This window comes from Neovison vison, chromosome 4 (genome assembly GCF_020171115.1).
Source record: "Neovison vison isolate M4711 chromosome 4, ASM_NN_V1, whole genome shotgun sequence".
NCBI lineage: Eukaryota > Metazoa > Chordata > Mammalia > Carnivora > Mustelidae > Neogale > Neogale vison.
Genome location: NC_058094.1, coordinates 67,146,483 through 67,161,974, shown reverse-complemented (window position 1 = coordinate 67,161,974; position 15,492 = coordinate 67,146,483). Strand labels below are relative to the sequence as shown.

At 44.2% G+C, this 15,492-nt stretch overlaps 1 long non-coding RNA gene across 1 annotated transcript; it reads left to right on the top strand.

Moving 5' to 3' along the window:
- The first annotated feature begins 498 nt into the window (after positions 1–498).
- Positions 499–15,186, top strand: LOC122903945. Its single transcript, XR_006384119.1, has 5 exons — positions 499–668; positions 4,977–5,077; positions 11,884–12,017; positions 12,676–12,840; positions 14,729–15,186. It is a non-coding gene; the product is annotated as an uncharacterized LOC122903945 (long non-coding RNA).
- The last annotated feature ends 306 nt before the right edge of the window (positions 15,187–15,492 follow it).

Sequence of the window (15,492 nt, the reverse complement as noted above, 5' to 3'; positions counted from 1 at the left end):
AATCATTCTGTTACTGACAAATGGTAATTCCTCCTCCATTGTAAAAAATAAAAATCCTAGTAAAAAATTTTGTAGTTAGAAGACTGAAACTAAAAATCACAGAAATCTTGTGATTTATGTAGGTCCCATGATAAAGCCACCAATTAACTTCCCTTTGACCCCTTTTCTTTCCTTCCCCTATGCTCCAAATTCAGGTATTTTTTAAGGTTTTATTTATTTATTTATGTGAGAGAGAGAGAGAGAGAGAGAACTAATGCACACGGAGGGGCAGAGGGAGAGAGAGAAGCAGACTCCCTGCTAAGCAGGGAGCTTGATTCAGGACTCCATTCCAGGACCCTGAGACCATGACCTGAGCCCAAGGCAGGCACTTACCCGACTGCGCTACCCAGGTGCCCTGTGGTAGAGAGCTCTGTATCTGCAACCCCCTGACCATGCTTGATGTACAATAAATTTTGGTTTCATACAGGCAAGAGTGAGTGAAAAGACTTTTTCAGTTACCTGTCCTTGGTTTCCTTTTCGATAGGCTTAAAATTAGGAATGGAGCAAGACACCTGGGTAATGATCTCTGAACAAGGCTAGAAACTCTACAAGATGATGTGCAAACAAGGGAATCTGACCAAAGACAGAAAAAGAAAACTGACCACATTTCCTAAATGCTTCCTTGGAAGGTAAGGTCCATAGTCTGGGTGCATGGGTTTTTTTCATATTTTCAGTATGTCATTTATCAACTACTCTTCTTTCAATGATTTGTTTTTCTTTAAAAAAATATTCCTCTGGGCATTTTTGAATATCTTTTTACTGTCAACATTTCCTGGATGATAGTGAGGTGAAGGAATGGACCCAGAACTCGAAATCATGGAAAATTTTAGATGTCTATCTGTCCATCCCTGACATCAACCATTTCAGATGTATGGTTTTCTGAGGGCGAAGCAGACACTGGGGTCAGGCGGGGCTGTCAGGCAGCAGGTTCACTGAAGGGGGACGAAGTCTAGCAAGGATGTGAGTACGGGGCCTACAAGTCAGAGAACCAAAGAATGTAAGACACAGAGTCTAAACCTGGGATAAATCAGCACTTTGACCCCTGGGCTCAGGTTGAAGGACCATCAGTGAGGAATCTGAAAAAGAGGGTCCTGCAAGGGGCCTGGCGCAGAGCAACAGGTGGAGAGGTTGCCTGGGTTTCGAGCCTAGACCCACTGTCAGTCCTCTGGGGTGTGCAGGCAGCTGCACGTGGAAGTCCCTGCTGGGTGAAGCATGCAGGACCAAAGGGAAGGGTGGCTGCCTTAAGCCATGCCCCATGCTGGCTGTTTCTATATATTTTTAATCCTTAGATGCATACTTTGCATAATCTTTATATCTTTTAAAGATTCAGAAACCAGCAATCAGGGAGTTTACCATGCCCACCTTCATACAACCAGTGAATGCCAATGTCAACTCTGTAGGAGACTGGAGTGGTAGTTCAAAGCTCACACTTCGCAGTCAGACTGTCTCCATGCAAATCTGGTCCTACCTCTGTCTAGTTGAGTGATGTGGGAAGTTTAAATGTCTTTTTCCTCTCTAAACATGTAGATGATATAGTGCTTACCTGTAATGCCTACCAGAATGTCTTCTCAATAAGTTATGCAGATACCATAAAACAACCATAGGCCACACCAGCTCCCAACCCAGTTAGAAGCATATAAGCCAGGAAACTCTGGCCTGCAGGGCAGCATGGGGTCCCTCCTTCAGGGGCTGGGGTCCTCACAGCAGAGCACTCGGCTGCCAGCAAGCTGCTGTTGCTGTCCTTGGTAGGCCCCCAGCCGATGGCTCTTGTGGGAGAGAAAGAGTGGAGGGGAGCCCACCTTGGCTTAGAAACCCCATGTTGCAAAGAAGACCCAATTTCTTAGAACCACCTCTGGGGCATAACTTCCAGGGTTTTCAGGGGGACATGCTTGTTTATAGGAGTCACTTCAAGCTATAGCTTCTCACCAAGAATGTATTCATATTCCATTTAGCCATCAGGAGTCATTTTGGCCATGAGCAATGCTGCCTGGTAACCCAGCAGATGCCCTGCCTCCCATCAGGTTCCAGGGAAGCAGAGCTCCAAGGCTGACCCAGGGTCAAGTTTTCCTAATTAAAGAAGCAGGAGTCTTGTTAACTGAAGTGTTAACACGGGGGTGGAGTGTGGAGAGGGTGGCTGGGTGATCGACATTGGGGAGGGCTTGTGCTGTGATGAGTGCTGTGAAATGTGTAAGTCTGATGATTCACAGACCTGTACCCCTGGGGCAAATAATACATTATATGTTAATAAAAATAATAAATAAAAAAAGAGTTAACATGATCTTACAGGACTGAAGTGCTAGTTAGTTACAATGGTATGTGAGCATTCTCCACAGTGCCTGATATACAGGAGAGACTCGGTAAATTTTAGTTGTGTTCAATGTGGCTTTTTCCGTAACAGCACGCTAGCTTAGTTACTAGTTACTAATTATAGACCAAGTTTGAGATTGTTTTTGACTGGATCAGGATCCTTTCGCAGCAGGTTAATGGGATCTTGTGATTTCTATAGGTCCCATGATAAAGCTACCCAATAACTTCCTTTCTTATCACTCCACAGTACTGTGGAGTTGATACACTTTTCTTTTTTTCCCAAGATTTTACTTGTTTATTTGAGAGAGATAGTGGGGGGAGCAGAGGGAAAGGGACAAGCAGACTCCTTGCTGAGTGCAGAGCCCCATTTGGTGCTTGATCCAAGCACCCTGAGATTATGACATGAGCCAAAGGCAGATGCTTAACTGACTGAGCTACTGAGGCATTCCGGGAGTTTGTATTATTATTTTTGTGCTATTGAAGAAAAAACTGAAGTTTTACTTCTTTTTTAATTTTCTTTCTTTGGATGGTTTTAACAATGTCTTCTGCCTTAAAATGTACTTTATAGACTACATATCCATTTTTAGAATTCCATGCTCCTCGGTTATTTGACTTTAGCCATAGGTGTTGCTTTTGGTTTTTGAAATATATCGAAAAGTAATTTCCCGACACATTCTATAGCTTGGTTTCTCTGACCTCTGTGCAAAGTTGAAATCATTCTAAATGTATCCATTACTTTATGTAAAAGTTCAAATGTTATATTTTTATAACATGAGCACAATAAAATATTTTATTGTAAAATGTTTCTCTATTTAGTGTTCTCTTACTGATACTACATGGCCAAAAAAACAGTACCAAGCTGGTGCTCTCCTGTGTTATAAAATATCATCCTACTTATTTGTGATGTGGGGCTCCTCTCCCCACCCCAAAATGGTAAAAGATGTGGTTTGTTCATCCTTCCTGGCCTTTCACAGCCACAGCAGATGGATGTGGTAGACAGTTCTGATGGGTGGTTTTGTGCTGAAATATTCCTTTTGGATGACAGTTTATTCTTTTCTAAAGATTTTATTTATTTATTTGAGAGAGAGGGAGAATTAGAGAGAGAGAGCACAATGGGCGGGAGGGTCAAAGGGAGAAACAGATGTCCCAGTGAGCAGGGAACCCAAAGTGGGGCTCAATTCCCAGACTCCAGGAACATGACCTGAGCCAAAGGCAGATGCTTAAGTGACTAAGCCACCCAGGTCCCTCCACCCCCACCCCCCAGATGACATTTAAATACAAGAATGAATTTATTGAAAACATTATTTATTTATTTATTTTTAAAGGTTTTATTTATTATCTGAGAGGAGAGAGAGAGAGAGAGAGAAGCATCAGAAGGGGCAGAGGGAGAGGGAGAAGCAGACTCCCTGCCGAGCAGAGAGCTGGAGGCGTGACTGATCCCAGGACCCCGAGATCATGACCTGAGCCAAAAACAACCAACTGAGCCACCCATGTGCCCCACTAAATAACTTCAAAATTTGAAAACAGTGTAGTAAAACTATTGGTGTGTACTAATTTTATATTGCTGCAGAATTAATAAAACACACCTAGTGCCTTGAAACAACACCTATTCCTTAGCTCATAATTCTATATGTCAGAAAGAAGTTGAGGTAAGCAATGCTGGGAGGTCTGCTTAGGGTCTCACAAGGTCAAAATCAAGGCCAAAATCAAGGGCTGAGCTGCGGGTGGGCCTTATCTTAAGGGTCTGAGGAAAAATTCACTTGCAAGCACATTCAGGTAGTTGACAGAATTCAGTCCCCCGTGATTGTAAGAATAAGTCCTACTTCTGTGCTGGCTGTTGGCTGGGACCACTCTCAAGCTGCCTGTGTTCCTTGGTACATGGCCCCTCTATCTTCAAAGGCAGCAGTGGCTCACTGAATCTTTCTTGTGCTTTTCATTTTTCTCTTACTCTTGTGCCACCAGCCTGAGAAAACTCTTTGCTTCAAAGTGTTCAACTGACTGGGTCAAGCTCACTTGAATAATTTACATATTCTGAGGTCAACTGACTTAGAATTTTAGTTTCCTATACAAAATCCATTCATACCACTACCTAGATTAGGATTTGGTTACAAAACCAAGGGATGGGATTCTTGATAGTGGGGTAAGAGAACACGTTGAGAATTCCATCTACCATATGGGGTGTGCAGTTTTTTTGGGTTTACCTTCTTAGAGTTCAAACACACTGTTTTTCTGTGCCTGGAAAGCCATATTCCAGTCTATCTCTTATATTAAGTCCTTATTATTCTGTTTATTTTGTCTGTTTGCTATCTTTAGGATCTTGTTGTATTCTCTTTACAGGTAAAACTACTCTAAAAATTCCCCTTTGTGTTTATTAGAGGTCTCAGTAAGTTGAATAGGTATTATATAATAGGGTTTAGGTAAGCATGAATGGACGGACATGGGTTTTCTAGGATAGAGTAAATAAATAATTTTCCATATGTGAAAAAATGCAAGGTTAAATGCACTGCAAATATTTCTTTATATCTGAGGCTCTTTCCAAGGCTGCTTGATGGAAGCGTGGTAGAAATAGACTTCTTGGGGAGGCAGGGGTGGGAAAACTCTTTAACTGTTTCACTGGATTTCTATTGCAGTGAATTTGTGTCATGGCTCTTGGAAATTGGAGAGATTCACAGGCCTGAGGAAGGTGTACACTTAAGACAAGCATTATGAGAAAATGGAATCATCCATCATGGTAATTATTTTGTTAATTACTAAGTTATTCTCTTTGGCCACCAGTTGGAAGCATCTTGATTTTGTTAATCAATCTGGCTTATAGTAAATGTCTACATTATAGGATGCTTATGTATTTTTAACATTTCAAGTACCTAATATATATAGAACTGCAGTTCTGGGAATTTTGTGGAGTATGGCTTCATGGTGATATATTTGCTAATTTTAATGTGAATGGCTACAAAACTGGCAAAAATAAGAAATAAAGGTAAGTACTTACCTGGCATAGTGGAGGAAGACATGGCAAGTTCTAATTGGAGTATTTGGGGCTGCATTATGAGGGAAAGGGCCTCATGTAAGGCATTGTAGAATGAGTAGAACTCTGACAAGGCAGAAGGAAAGAAGGATGTCCTTCCCTGAGGCATGGGAGAGGCATAGCTCATGGTGGCCTCTTAGGAACTAGCACAAACTCTGATGAGGCAAGACAGTCTACTTCACAGATGAATATACTGGAGAGGAAGGGTTCAATGGGAGAGGTAAGCACATCTGATCCCACAAGATCTTAATTCTCTGACTGTAATATGTTGGGTTTATTCTGAAGGAGATGAGGAGGTGACGGACACTTTTAAGCAGAAAAGTGGCCAGAACATGGCTTTCAGAATGCTTAGGTGCAGCAATGTGGAATGTGGAGTGGAGACATTGGAGACACTGTGGGAGAGCCCTGTCCATCAGGCAGCCCGTGCCTTTCCCTGTAGTAGGAGAATGCTGGCTGTGTCCTAGGGCGTGATGACAGCGGGCCATCTGGGAGACTTTGGTGAAGCTGATGCAGCCTGTTTGAAAACTGCTGGATGTGGGAGATGAGGAGTGAAGAGCAAGATCAGGTTACTGTGAGACTTCTGTCTCTTTGACAGGGATGACTATTCAGGAGAAGGAGCAGAGTGGGAGAGGATAAGGGTTTTTTGTCAGGTTCGTTATAAGACATCCACAGGGAAACACCCAGCAAGAGGTTGAAAATGTATGTGTAAAGCTCAGTGTATACAATCATGGGAATCATTTCAAGAGAGCACCAGTTTCCTCAGAAGATCAGTAACAAAGAAGAATGTAGTGATAATGGGACTGAGAAGTAAAGCTTGAAGAATTTCTAATGCAAAATGTGGGAGAGGAGAAAAGGAGGGAATTATGAATAAACATAGGTATTTGGCTAAGCTACTTCAAGGTTCTTTTTTTTTTTTTTTTTTTTTTCAGTTAGAGTGGGATGAAACTGAACTAGATTCTCCAAGTTTTTCCTCACCATTCTGGGTGCCCTGTGAATTCTTCCACCAAAATAGATCGCTAATCCAACCACTTCTGTCACTTCCAAGATCCCTACCTTCTTCCCAGTTACAACTTCTCCTTCATTGCTCCTGCTTTTGTCCACCATCCCTATGACACAGCCTCCAAGAAACAGCTGGAGACCTTTTAAAACAAATGGAAGATCAAAGCATTTTCCTGCTTATAATCATCTATTAGCATCCCATTACACTCAAAGAAAAGTGTGGAACCTCTTATTTACTATGGTCCAGATCTCTTACCATGGCCCACAAGGCCCCACATAATAGGGCCCCTGACTTCCTCTGTGAGTTGGCAAATAATGTACCCAGCTCATTACACTGTGGCCTCTGTGGTTTTCTGTCTCTTCCTTAAACACTCTGAGATGACTGTGCATTTAGGATCATTGCTCTTGCAATTCTCATTCAACCTTATTAATGCCTAGTATATACCAGGGACCTTTCTAGGTGCTGGAGGGCTAGCAGTTAATGAAATGACAAGAGTCACAGTATTCATGACTCATGTCTTCAGTGACACTCTTTTAGAATCTCATCCTATTACCATAAACTGTGTTTTTAATTTTTGAAATTTTCTTCATGAACTTAGCGCTAAAATTATCATGCTATTTTATTTGTTTATTTATCATTTCTCTCTTTACCTCCCATAATGATTCTGGCCCACCATCAAAATACAAGTACTATAGGAACAGGATACCTGGAGTGCCCATCACATATAGGTGCTCAATAAATATTTGCTCAGTGAATGAATAAAGGAGTAATTATTGTTAGTAAATAGATGATAATAGTGATAAATTGTAAGTGATTTTGTTCTTGATTCTTTGGCACTGTGAAAACACATCACATAGCATCTAGTGTGATAAAACACATCATCCAAAAACTTATAAGTAAAAATGAAAAGATGTTAAGTTAGATGACTTTCCTCTTGCATGCTTCTCTGTCCTTTCTTCTAACCCCAAACCCAAATGTATATTTGGGTCAAGAAGGGAATATGTTGTGTTTTGTCCTGCAGTCTACTGAAGCTCAAGTAGGTGGACTATTGAGAGGTTTTACATACAATCATAGACCTTCAGAAATCAGGTGATTCCTTTCTCATTTAGGCTACATACTTCCAGGAACTATGTCTTACCAGTAGAACAAAGAAGGGAAAATCTATTTATGAACTATTTGTTTATTCCTTCCCTTAATGATTCTTTCCTCCATTCTATGTGTAAGATATTATGCTACCTAGCGTAAAATTATCATGTAATGGCCTTTATTCCTTATGGCTTAATAGTTTAAACCTATCTTTTTACCTTATTCATCAAGCAATCCAGGTGTTGACATATTTCCTTTCAGAACGGTAGAAATCCACCAGGATGGGATAATTAACTTTTTGCTGAGAACACTAAGAAGGAAAATTGTATTGGTTAACAATAGCTGCTCTAACAAATTTAAACCTCAGTACCATAGCTTCCATTCTAGAAGCTACTTTTTCTCTCAGGAAAAACCAGTCACTGGTGGAGGATGTTGGAGGCACCAGGGTTTTAATCCTGGGAGAGAGGATCACCCTCCTTCAGTGCAGAGGTTTTAATGTTAATTTTGAGGGAGTGTTGGAGTTTTGGATTGTTTGTTTTAAAAGGGCCTATACAATCACATTTTGCCTTATTTTTGTGTGCATGACCTTATGCAACCCAGTTCCATGACCACTCATTAATGTAAGAGAAACTTAGAAAAGTAGTGTAAGTTCATGATGGGAAAATAGACCTAAACCAATTTGGTAAACAGAGATCCAATGAATGCCACTGAGATACGGCTCTCAGGTCAATATAAAATCTAGGGAATTATATTAAAATCAGAGTAATCATTATATATATTTTTTGATGTTTTATAGTGATATCAGCATATAATAGTCATAAAAAATGACTTGTCTTACCTCCATTGAACTGCTTTTTACCTTTGTCAAAACCCCATTGCACGTATTAGTGTCAGTCTCTTTCTGGGTCCTTGATCCTCTTCCAGTTCTCTATATTTATTCTGTTCCACTTGTCTATCACTTTACCAACACCACACACTCTTGATTACTTTAGCCATATATCATGAAATTAGTAGAAGGATTCTTTTGGTTTTATTCTTTAGTTTTATTTTCTCTTCTTTTTCTAGGCTCTGAAGCTGAGAGATTATTGTTTTGAGACTCCTTTTGTTCTTAGACAGGGAGAAAGAGAGAAGGAGAGAGACACTGAGAGAAAAGGAAGGGGTGAATATATATAGAGAGAGATTATTAAGCAGTCACCATGACCAGGACTAGCACAATGCAGGTTCAGTCTCACAACCCCGAGGTTGATCATGACCCCGGTCTCAGTTAGTCCAACTGACTGAGCCACCCCGATGCTCCTCCTCCTTTCTAACCTATACCCTAAGTGCTATAAATTTCTCTATCCAGTGATTTTGCTGTGTCCCACAAATTTTAATATGTTGTGTTTTCATTTAATTTCAGTCCGAATATTGAGATTTTATCTTTTATCTTTGATCACCTAGAATGTTCCTTTCTAAGTGTTTAGATATTTGTTATCTTTCTCCTTTGGATACCTGGTTTGATTTTTAATATTTTTTTAATTTCTAAAATTTTAATTCTGATAAATTGATACGTAGGGTTGTGTTTGTTTCAGGTGTCCAATATACTGACTCACCTCCTCTACCCCAACTCCTGTCAGCTCCTGCTGCCATGCAGTGGTGTGCATTGGATACTCAAGTGCACCTCCCCCACCCCTAGTCCCTTCAGCTCCTGTTGTCAGGCACTGGTTTGCATAGGAGACAGAACCCTCATAGGAGTTCCAAGCAGTTACTAGTGTCCCAGAGGACCCTGGTAATCGGAGACAAAGCCACAAGGCTCTTTGGAGCCAGCTGGTGGCCATCCAAATGTCTCCCCACACAGTTCTGTGGCCGCTGTGGAATGTCATGGAGAAGCTGTGGGCTGCTGGGTTGGTGATATACAAATGTTTGCCACATGTGCCATGAGCCTCTGGATTTTGCTGGGAGATGCTGGTGTGACCTGAAATGGTATTGTTCTTAGGAAAGAGTGGACTCAGCCTAAAAAGAAGAAAGGGGCAGTGTGCCCAGAATGAAGTAACTGGAAAAGGCCTGGAGAAGACCGAACTGGACGCACAAGCCTGTGGAGCCGTCGCATCATCTGAGCAGAAGGCCAGCCCTCTCCCGTTACAGATTCTTGCTCTGGCTGTCCTGAATCAAGATGCCGGTATTTTTCCGTGAAGAATGCTGTGCAACTGCTGAAGGGAGTTGGGGACAGGCTGTTGAAGAGCCCTAACCAGCTGCCTGGTGAAAATCCCATCTCTGGAGCAGTCCAGGAAGATGGAGACCCCCCTGCGAGGATAATAGCAGGAGGCTTCAAGGACAGCCGAGATCTGCAGGGAAGTGCAGACCCGCGGGTCCAGGACATTGGCAGTTGTGGACAGATAGTGCAGGAAGAGGCAAGGGAGGCAGGCCGGCCTGAGCTTCCCGATGGAGGAGTGCGAGCTTCCTGATGGAGGAGTGCAGGGGCAGGCCACCCGGGAGGGCCAGAGCCAGCACCACACCCTCAGTCAGACCCTACTGAATATGATGCATCTGCCGGAGCTGCTTAGAGATCATCTGGAAGATGGGGGCTCAAGGAGGCAGGTGGAGACTGGCTCCTCCTCCACTGACCCAGTGCCCTCAAGCAGAAGAACTGTGAACAAAGGAAAGGCTTCCAGGGCCCAGAAGAAGGCACCTCAGAGGAATGAAGAGCTCCCAAGGAACAAAACAATCCACCAGGCTGAGCAAGGATCTTTTCACCTGCCAAACACCCTCCTCCCAGAGAGTGATTTTCAGAAGTTGCACCTGAAGCTCAAGGCAGAGTCTCAGCTGTGCAAAGAGCACATCAAACACCTGGAGAGGAAGATGATGCAGGTGAAGGCACGGCTGCCTGCAAGTGAAGAAGGAACTTGCCAAGGTGCTCAGGGAGGCGCATGCTGACCACTGGAACTTGGGCCTCTACAGGTCCATGGCCCTGGACCTGCACCACCAGTCCAAGAAAATCTCCTCCTTGCATGACCGGGAGTGCCTCCTGGTGGAGAAGAGAAGTGAGGAGAGCCAGAAGGCTGTTCTGTGGGCAGAGAGGGAGTTCCAAAGGCTCCAGGCACAAAAGCACTTCCTCAGGCAGAAGCTGGCCAACTCTGGGCCCAAGGTCAGCCTGTCTCTGGGGTCCTCCTGCTCCTGCTCCTGCTCCTCCTCTTCTGGAACAGCCTCCAAATACCCTCAAGGGCCCAAGGCTCCCCTGAAACCCCAGAATCCCAAAGGGAGCAAGGATGCACTGGCCAGACTCCAAGTTCTCAGGTCCCAAGCAGGTCTGATTGCATTTTGCAGCAGCCACCAGCACTCACAACCAGAGCACAAAAGCTCCTTTGGTGCTTACCCCTTAAGCCATACCCATTGCTCCTTTTACTGGAGATCCACCCCATTATTGAACTGATGCGACATATTCCCTATAGCCGTGGGAGAGAGTATTTTTCAAGGTTAAGCATAAAAAAAATAAAAATGAAAATATCAAATAGCTGATACTACTAATACTGAGAATTGATTTTCTTAAGGGATTCTATGCCAAGCAATGAATGGTTTTCAGTCTTTTTCACAGATCACTTAATTGTCCCAAGTGTGTCATATATGACTGAGGTTCAGAGAGGGGAAACAACTAGCTCAAAGATCACACAGATAGGGAATTTCAGAGCTCCCGTTCCAAACCAGGGTTGTCTCATTATCAACTGCTGTGCAAATAGCTTCTACTCCTCCTCCTACTACAACTACAATAGTACTAGTTCTTCTTCTTCTTTTGAGAGACAGAGAGGGCGAAGGCACACACACACACACACACACACACACACACACGCAAGTGGGAGAAAGGCGGAGGGAGAGAGATACCTCAACAGACTTCCCACTCAAGTGCAGAAGCAGACATTGGGCTGGATTTCACAGGTCACGGGTACACATCCTGAACCGAAATCAAAAGTCAGATGCTGAACTGACAGAGCCACACAGGCAGCCTTGTGCCAGGAACTTGTGGGCAAGCTGCTTGCAGGATCCCTGAAGGGCTTGATAAATGTTCTCCCAGTTTACGTCCTAGGAAGGATGCAAAGATTCTAGTGGTGGCTAGCTGAGGTAAAGTCCCACCAAAGTAAGGAGGGCAGCCTTTAAGGGTGTCCAACGATTCCCATCCTGGGTCCACATCGTTTTCTGTTCCATACTCTACCTCTTGATTAGAGTCAGGAAGTCCTGACTCTCTTCTAAAGCACAGAATATGGCAAAGTGTTAGGATGTCACTTCTGAGGTCAGTTTACAAAGAGACTGGTCTCCTCGTGGGCTTGCTCACCCGCCCTCCATCCCTCCTCCTCTCCCTCCCTCTGCTCCTCTGTGCCCAGGGAACGCTGGTGCTCCTTGTGGGCTGTATTCTGGAGAGGCCCATGTGGCAAGGATGAATATTTCTTGCTTACAGCAATGGAGGAACTCTCGCTGCTAAAAGCCACCTGAGTGAGCTCAAAAGCAGATTCTCCCCCCAACAAGCCTGGAGATGACTGAAGATCCAGATGACATCGTGACTGCAGCCTTGTGAGGGATCCTGAGCCACAGGTACCTGGCTCGTTGCACCTGGCTGGCTGGCCCGCAGAAACCCTATCAGGTTCTCAATGTAGTTCTAGGCCCTTTGGTTTGGGGAAAACATTCAAGCAGGACTGAAGTGTGAAGCCAAATGTTTGGCTTCTGTCCCACCCCCCTCTCCTGGTGTTGGGATTCCAGGGAAATCAAGAGATGCTAGGAACTCCTGAGAGATTAGGGTAAACAACATAAGAAGGAGGACCTCTATTCTGTTCGCCATGTATCTCTCTGAGAGGACATCCCCTCCCTTGATCCTCCCATGCCGATATGTGGCAAGTGCAGGAGGAGATAACTGGCCCTGGGGTACAAGTCGGCTGAGAGCACTAGACCCAGCCCCCCAGAGCCTCCTAGAAGGCAGAGAAAGAGCCCAGAAGTTCCCTGGTGCCCCTAGAGAAGGCCCAGAAATTAGATGAGTTGAAAGCCTGAGACCTGGTCATTGGACACTTGGGCGAGAGGGGAGATGGCCTTGGAAGGGACACTTCCTGGAAGCCCTCTTGGACCAGACACCACCTGTCTGCTTTGGGAGACTGGGGATTAATAAGAGAATGAATTAGTGTAGAAGAGATGGTGTTCTAATGCTTGACAGGTCTAAACTTCTTGAAATCATTGACATTCCTTTTCTCCTTGTCCCCAGGACCACCATGAATGGGAAGGGGCCTTCAAAGAAGCAAGAGGAGAACATCTCTTCCAAGCCTGTCACATGTCAATATCCAAACACTCCAGTCACTTCTACCCCCTTGGCAGTCCCATGGCTTCCATCAGGACACAGATACATTAATGGACAGGTTTTGGAGCAAACGTAAGTTTTGATTTCTCTCTGATAAATGCCAATAGTGCAATGACTGGATCATATGGTGTTTGCAAGTCTAGTTTGCAAAGACACTGTGTGGAAGGGTTGAGTCACTCTATTGTGCACCCAAAATTAATATGGCACTGCATGTTAGCTGGGATTTAACTCAAAGCTTTGGAAAAGAAAAGAAACTCTTAACTGTTTGCAAGAGTCAGCTCTATCATCTTCCATTCCCAACAGCGATGCAGGACTGATCCAGTCATTCCACATCCTGCCTTGCATTTGGTAGTGGGGTCTCTCTCTCCCTCTCTGGTGCATTTGCTTGGAATCATTGTGATAGGCATGCAGTGAGAGCTCATTGAAGTTTGAATTTCAATGTCCCCAATGACAGCTTTTTATGTGATTTCAATCTAAATACTCTCTGGTCACCTGTTTAGTTCGTTTGCCCACATTTTTTTTCCCTGACTGGATTGCTTGCTTATTTGGGGGTCAATTTTGGAGTTTCTATACTTCAGACAGTAGGCCTTTATCAGATATGTGGTTTGCACATATTTCCTCCCACTTTGTAGCTTGTCCTTTGCGTCTTCTTAACAAGGTCTTTCATACAGTAAAGACTTACAATTCTGATTCTTGGTTCATGTCCAATTAATCAACTTTTCCATTATGGAAAATGATTAGAAGTCCAGTCAGAGGATTCTTTACCTAGCTTTCCATTCAGGAAAGTTTTCCCCATTTTTATCATTGGACATATAAGACGGTGATGCATTTTGAGTTACTTGTTAAAAGTTTTTTTTTTTTTTTTCTTTTTGAGAGAGGGAGCATGCGCATGAGCACGGGTTGGGGTGGAGGGAGAAGGGCAAAGAGCATCCTTCAGCAGACTGGCCAGTGAGCTTAAAGCCTGACTTTGTCTCAGGACCCTGGGAGCATGACAAGAGCCTAAATGAAGAGCTGGCTGCCTCACTGCCTGAGTCACCCAGGCGCCCTGAGTTAACTTTTGTATAGGGTATGAGACTAAGATTGTGGTCCTCATCCTCCTCATCCTCTACCTCCTCCTCCCCTCTCCCCCTCCCTCTTCTTCCTCTCCTTCTTCTTCTTTGCCTATGCAAGGCCACTTGCTCTAGCACCAATTATTCAAAATGCTGTCCCTCCTCAATTGAACTGCTTTTTACCTTTATCCAAACCCCACTGCACATATTGGTGTTGGTCTCTTTCTGGGTCCCAGATCCCCTTCCACTTCTCTATCTTTGTTCTGTTCCAGTTCTCTATCCCTTCGACAACACCACACATTCTTGATTACCGTAGCTAGAGATTGAAATTGGGTAGAGGGATTCTTTTGGTTTAATTCTTTGGTGTATTTTCCCTTCTTTTTCTAGGTTCTGAAGCTGAGAGCTTATTGTATTGAGACTCCTTTTGTTTTTAGACAGGGAGAGAGAGAGAGAGAGAGAGAGAGACAGGGAAGGGGTGCAGCGACTGAGAGAGAGAGAGAGAGAGAGAGAGAGAGATTATTAAGCAGCCTCCATGCCTAGCACCAGCACAATCCAGGTTCCGTCTCACAACTCCGAGGTTGATCATGACCCCGGTCGACATCAAGAGTTAGACTAACTGACTGAGCCACCCAGATGCTCCTCCTCCTTTTTAATGTATGCACTGAGTGCTCTAAATTTCGCTATCCATTGATTTCGCTGTGTCCCACAAATTTTAATATGTTGTGTTTTCATTTAACTTCAGTCCAATGCTTTGAGATTTTATCTTTTATCTTTGGTCACCTAGAATGTTCCTAAGTGTTTAGATATTTGTTATCTTTCTCCTTTGGATACCTGGTTTGATTTTTAATTGTTTTTTAACTTTTAAAATTTTAATTCCGATAAATTGATATGTAGGGTTGTGTTTGTTTCAGGTGTCCAATATACTGACTCACCTCCCCTACCCCAACTCCTGTCAGCTCCTGCTGCCATGCTGGTTTGCGTTGGAGACTCAGGTGCACCTCCCCCACCCCTAGTCCCTTCAGCTCCTGTTGCCAAGCACTGGTTTGCATTGGAGTCGGAACCCTCGGAGGGGTTCCAAGCAGTTACTAGTGTCCCAGAGGACCCTGGTGATCGGAGGCAAAGCCACAAGGCTCTTTGGAGCCAGCTGGTGGCCATCCAAATGTCTCCCCACACAGTTCTGGAGCCGCTGTGGGCTACTGGGTTGCTGATATACAAATGTTTACCCCATGTGCCACGAGTCTCTGGGTTTTGGTGGGAGATGCTGGTGTGCACTGTCATGGTGTTGTTCCTTGTAAGGAGTGGACTCAGCCTAAGAAGAAGAAAGGGGCAGTGTTCCCAGAATGAAGTATCTGGAAAAGGCATGGAGATGACCGAACCAGATGCACAAGCCTGTGGAGCCGTCGCATCCTCTGAGCAGAAGGCCAGTCCTCTCCCATTACAGATTCTTGCTCTGGCTGTCCTGAATCAAGATGCTGGGTATTTTCCCATGGAGAACGCTGCACAACTGCTGAAGGGAGTTGGGGACAGGCTGTTGAAGAGCCCTCAGCAGTTGCCTGGTGAAAATCCCATTTCTGGATCAGCCCAGGAAGATGGAGAACCCCTTGCGAGGAAAATAGCAGGAGGCTTCAAAGACAGCCCTGGTCCGCAGGGAAGTGCAGAGCCAGGGGTCCAGGAC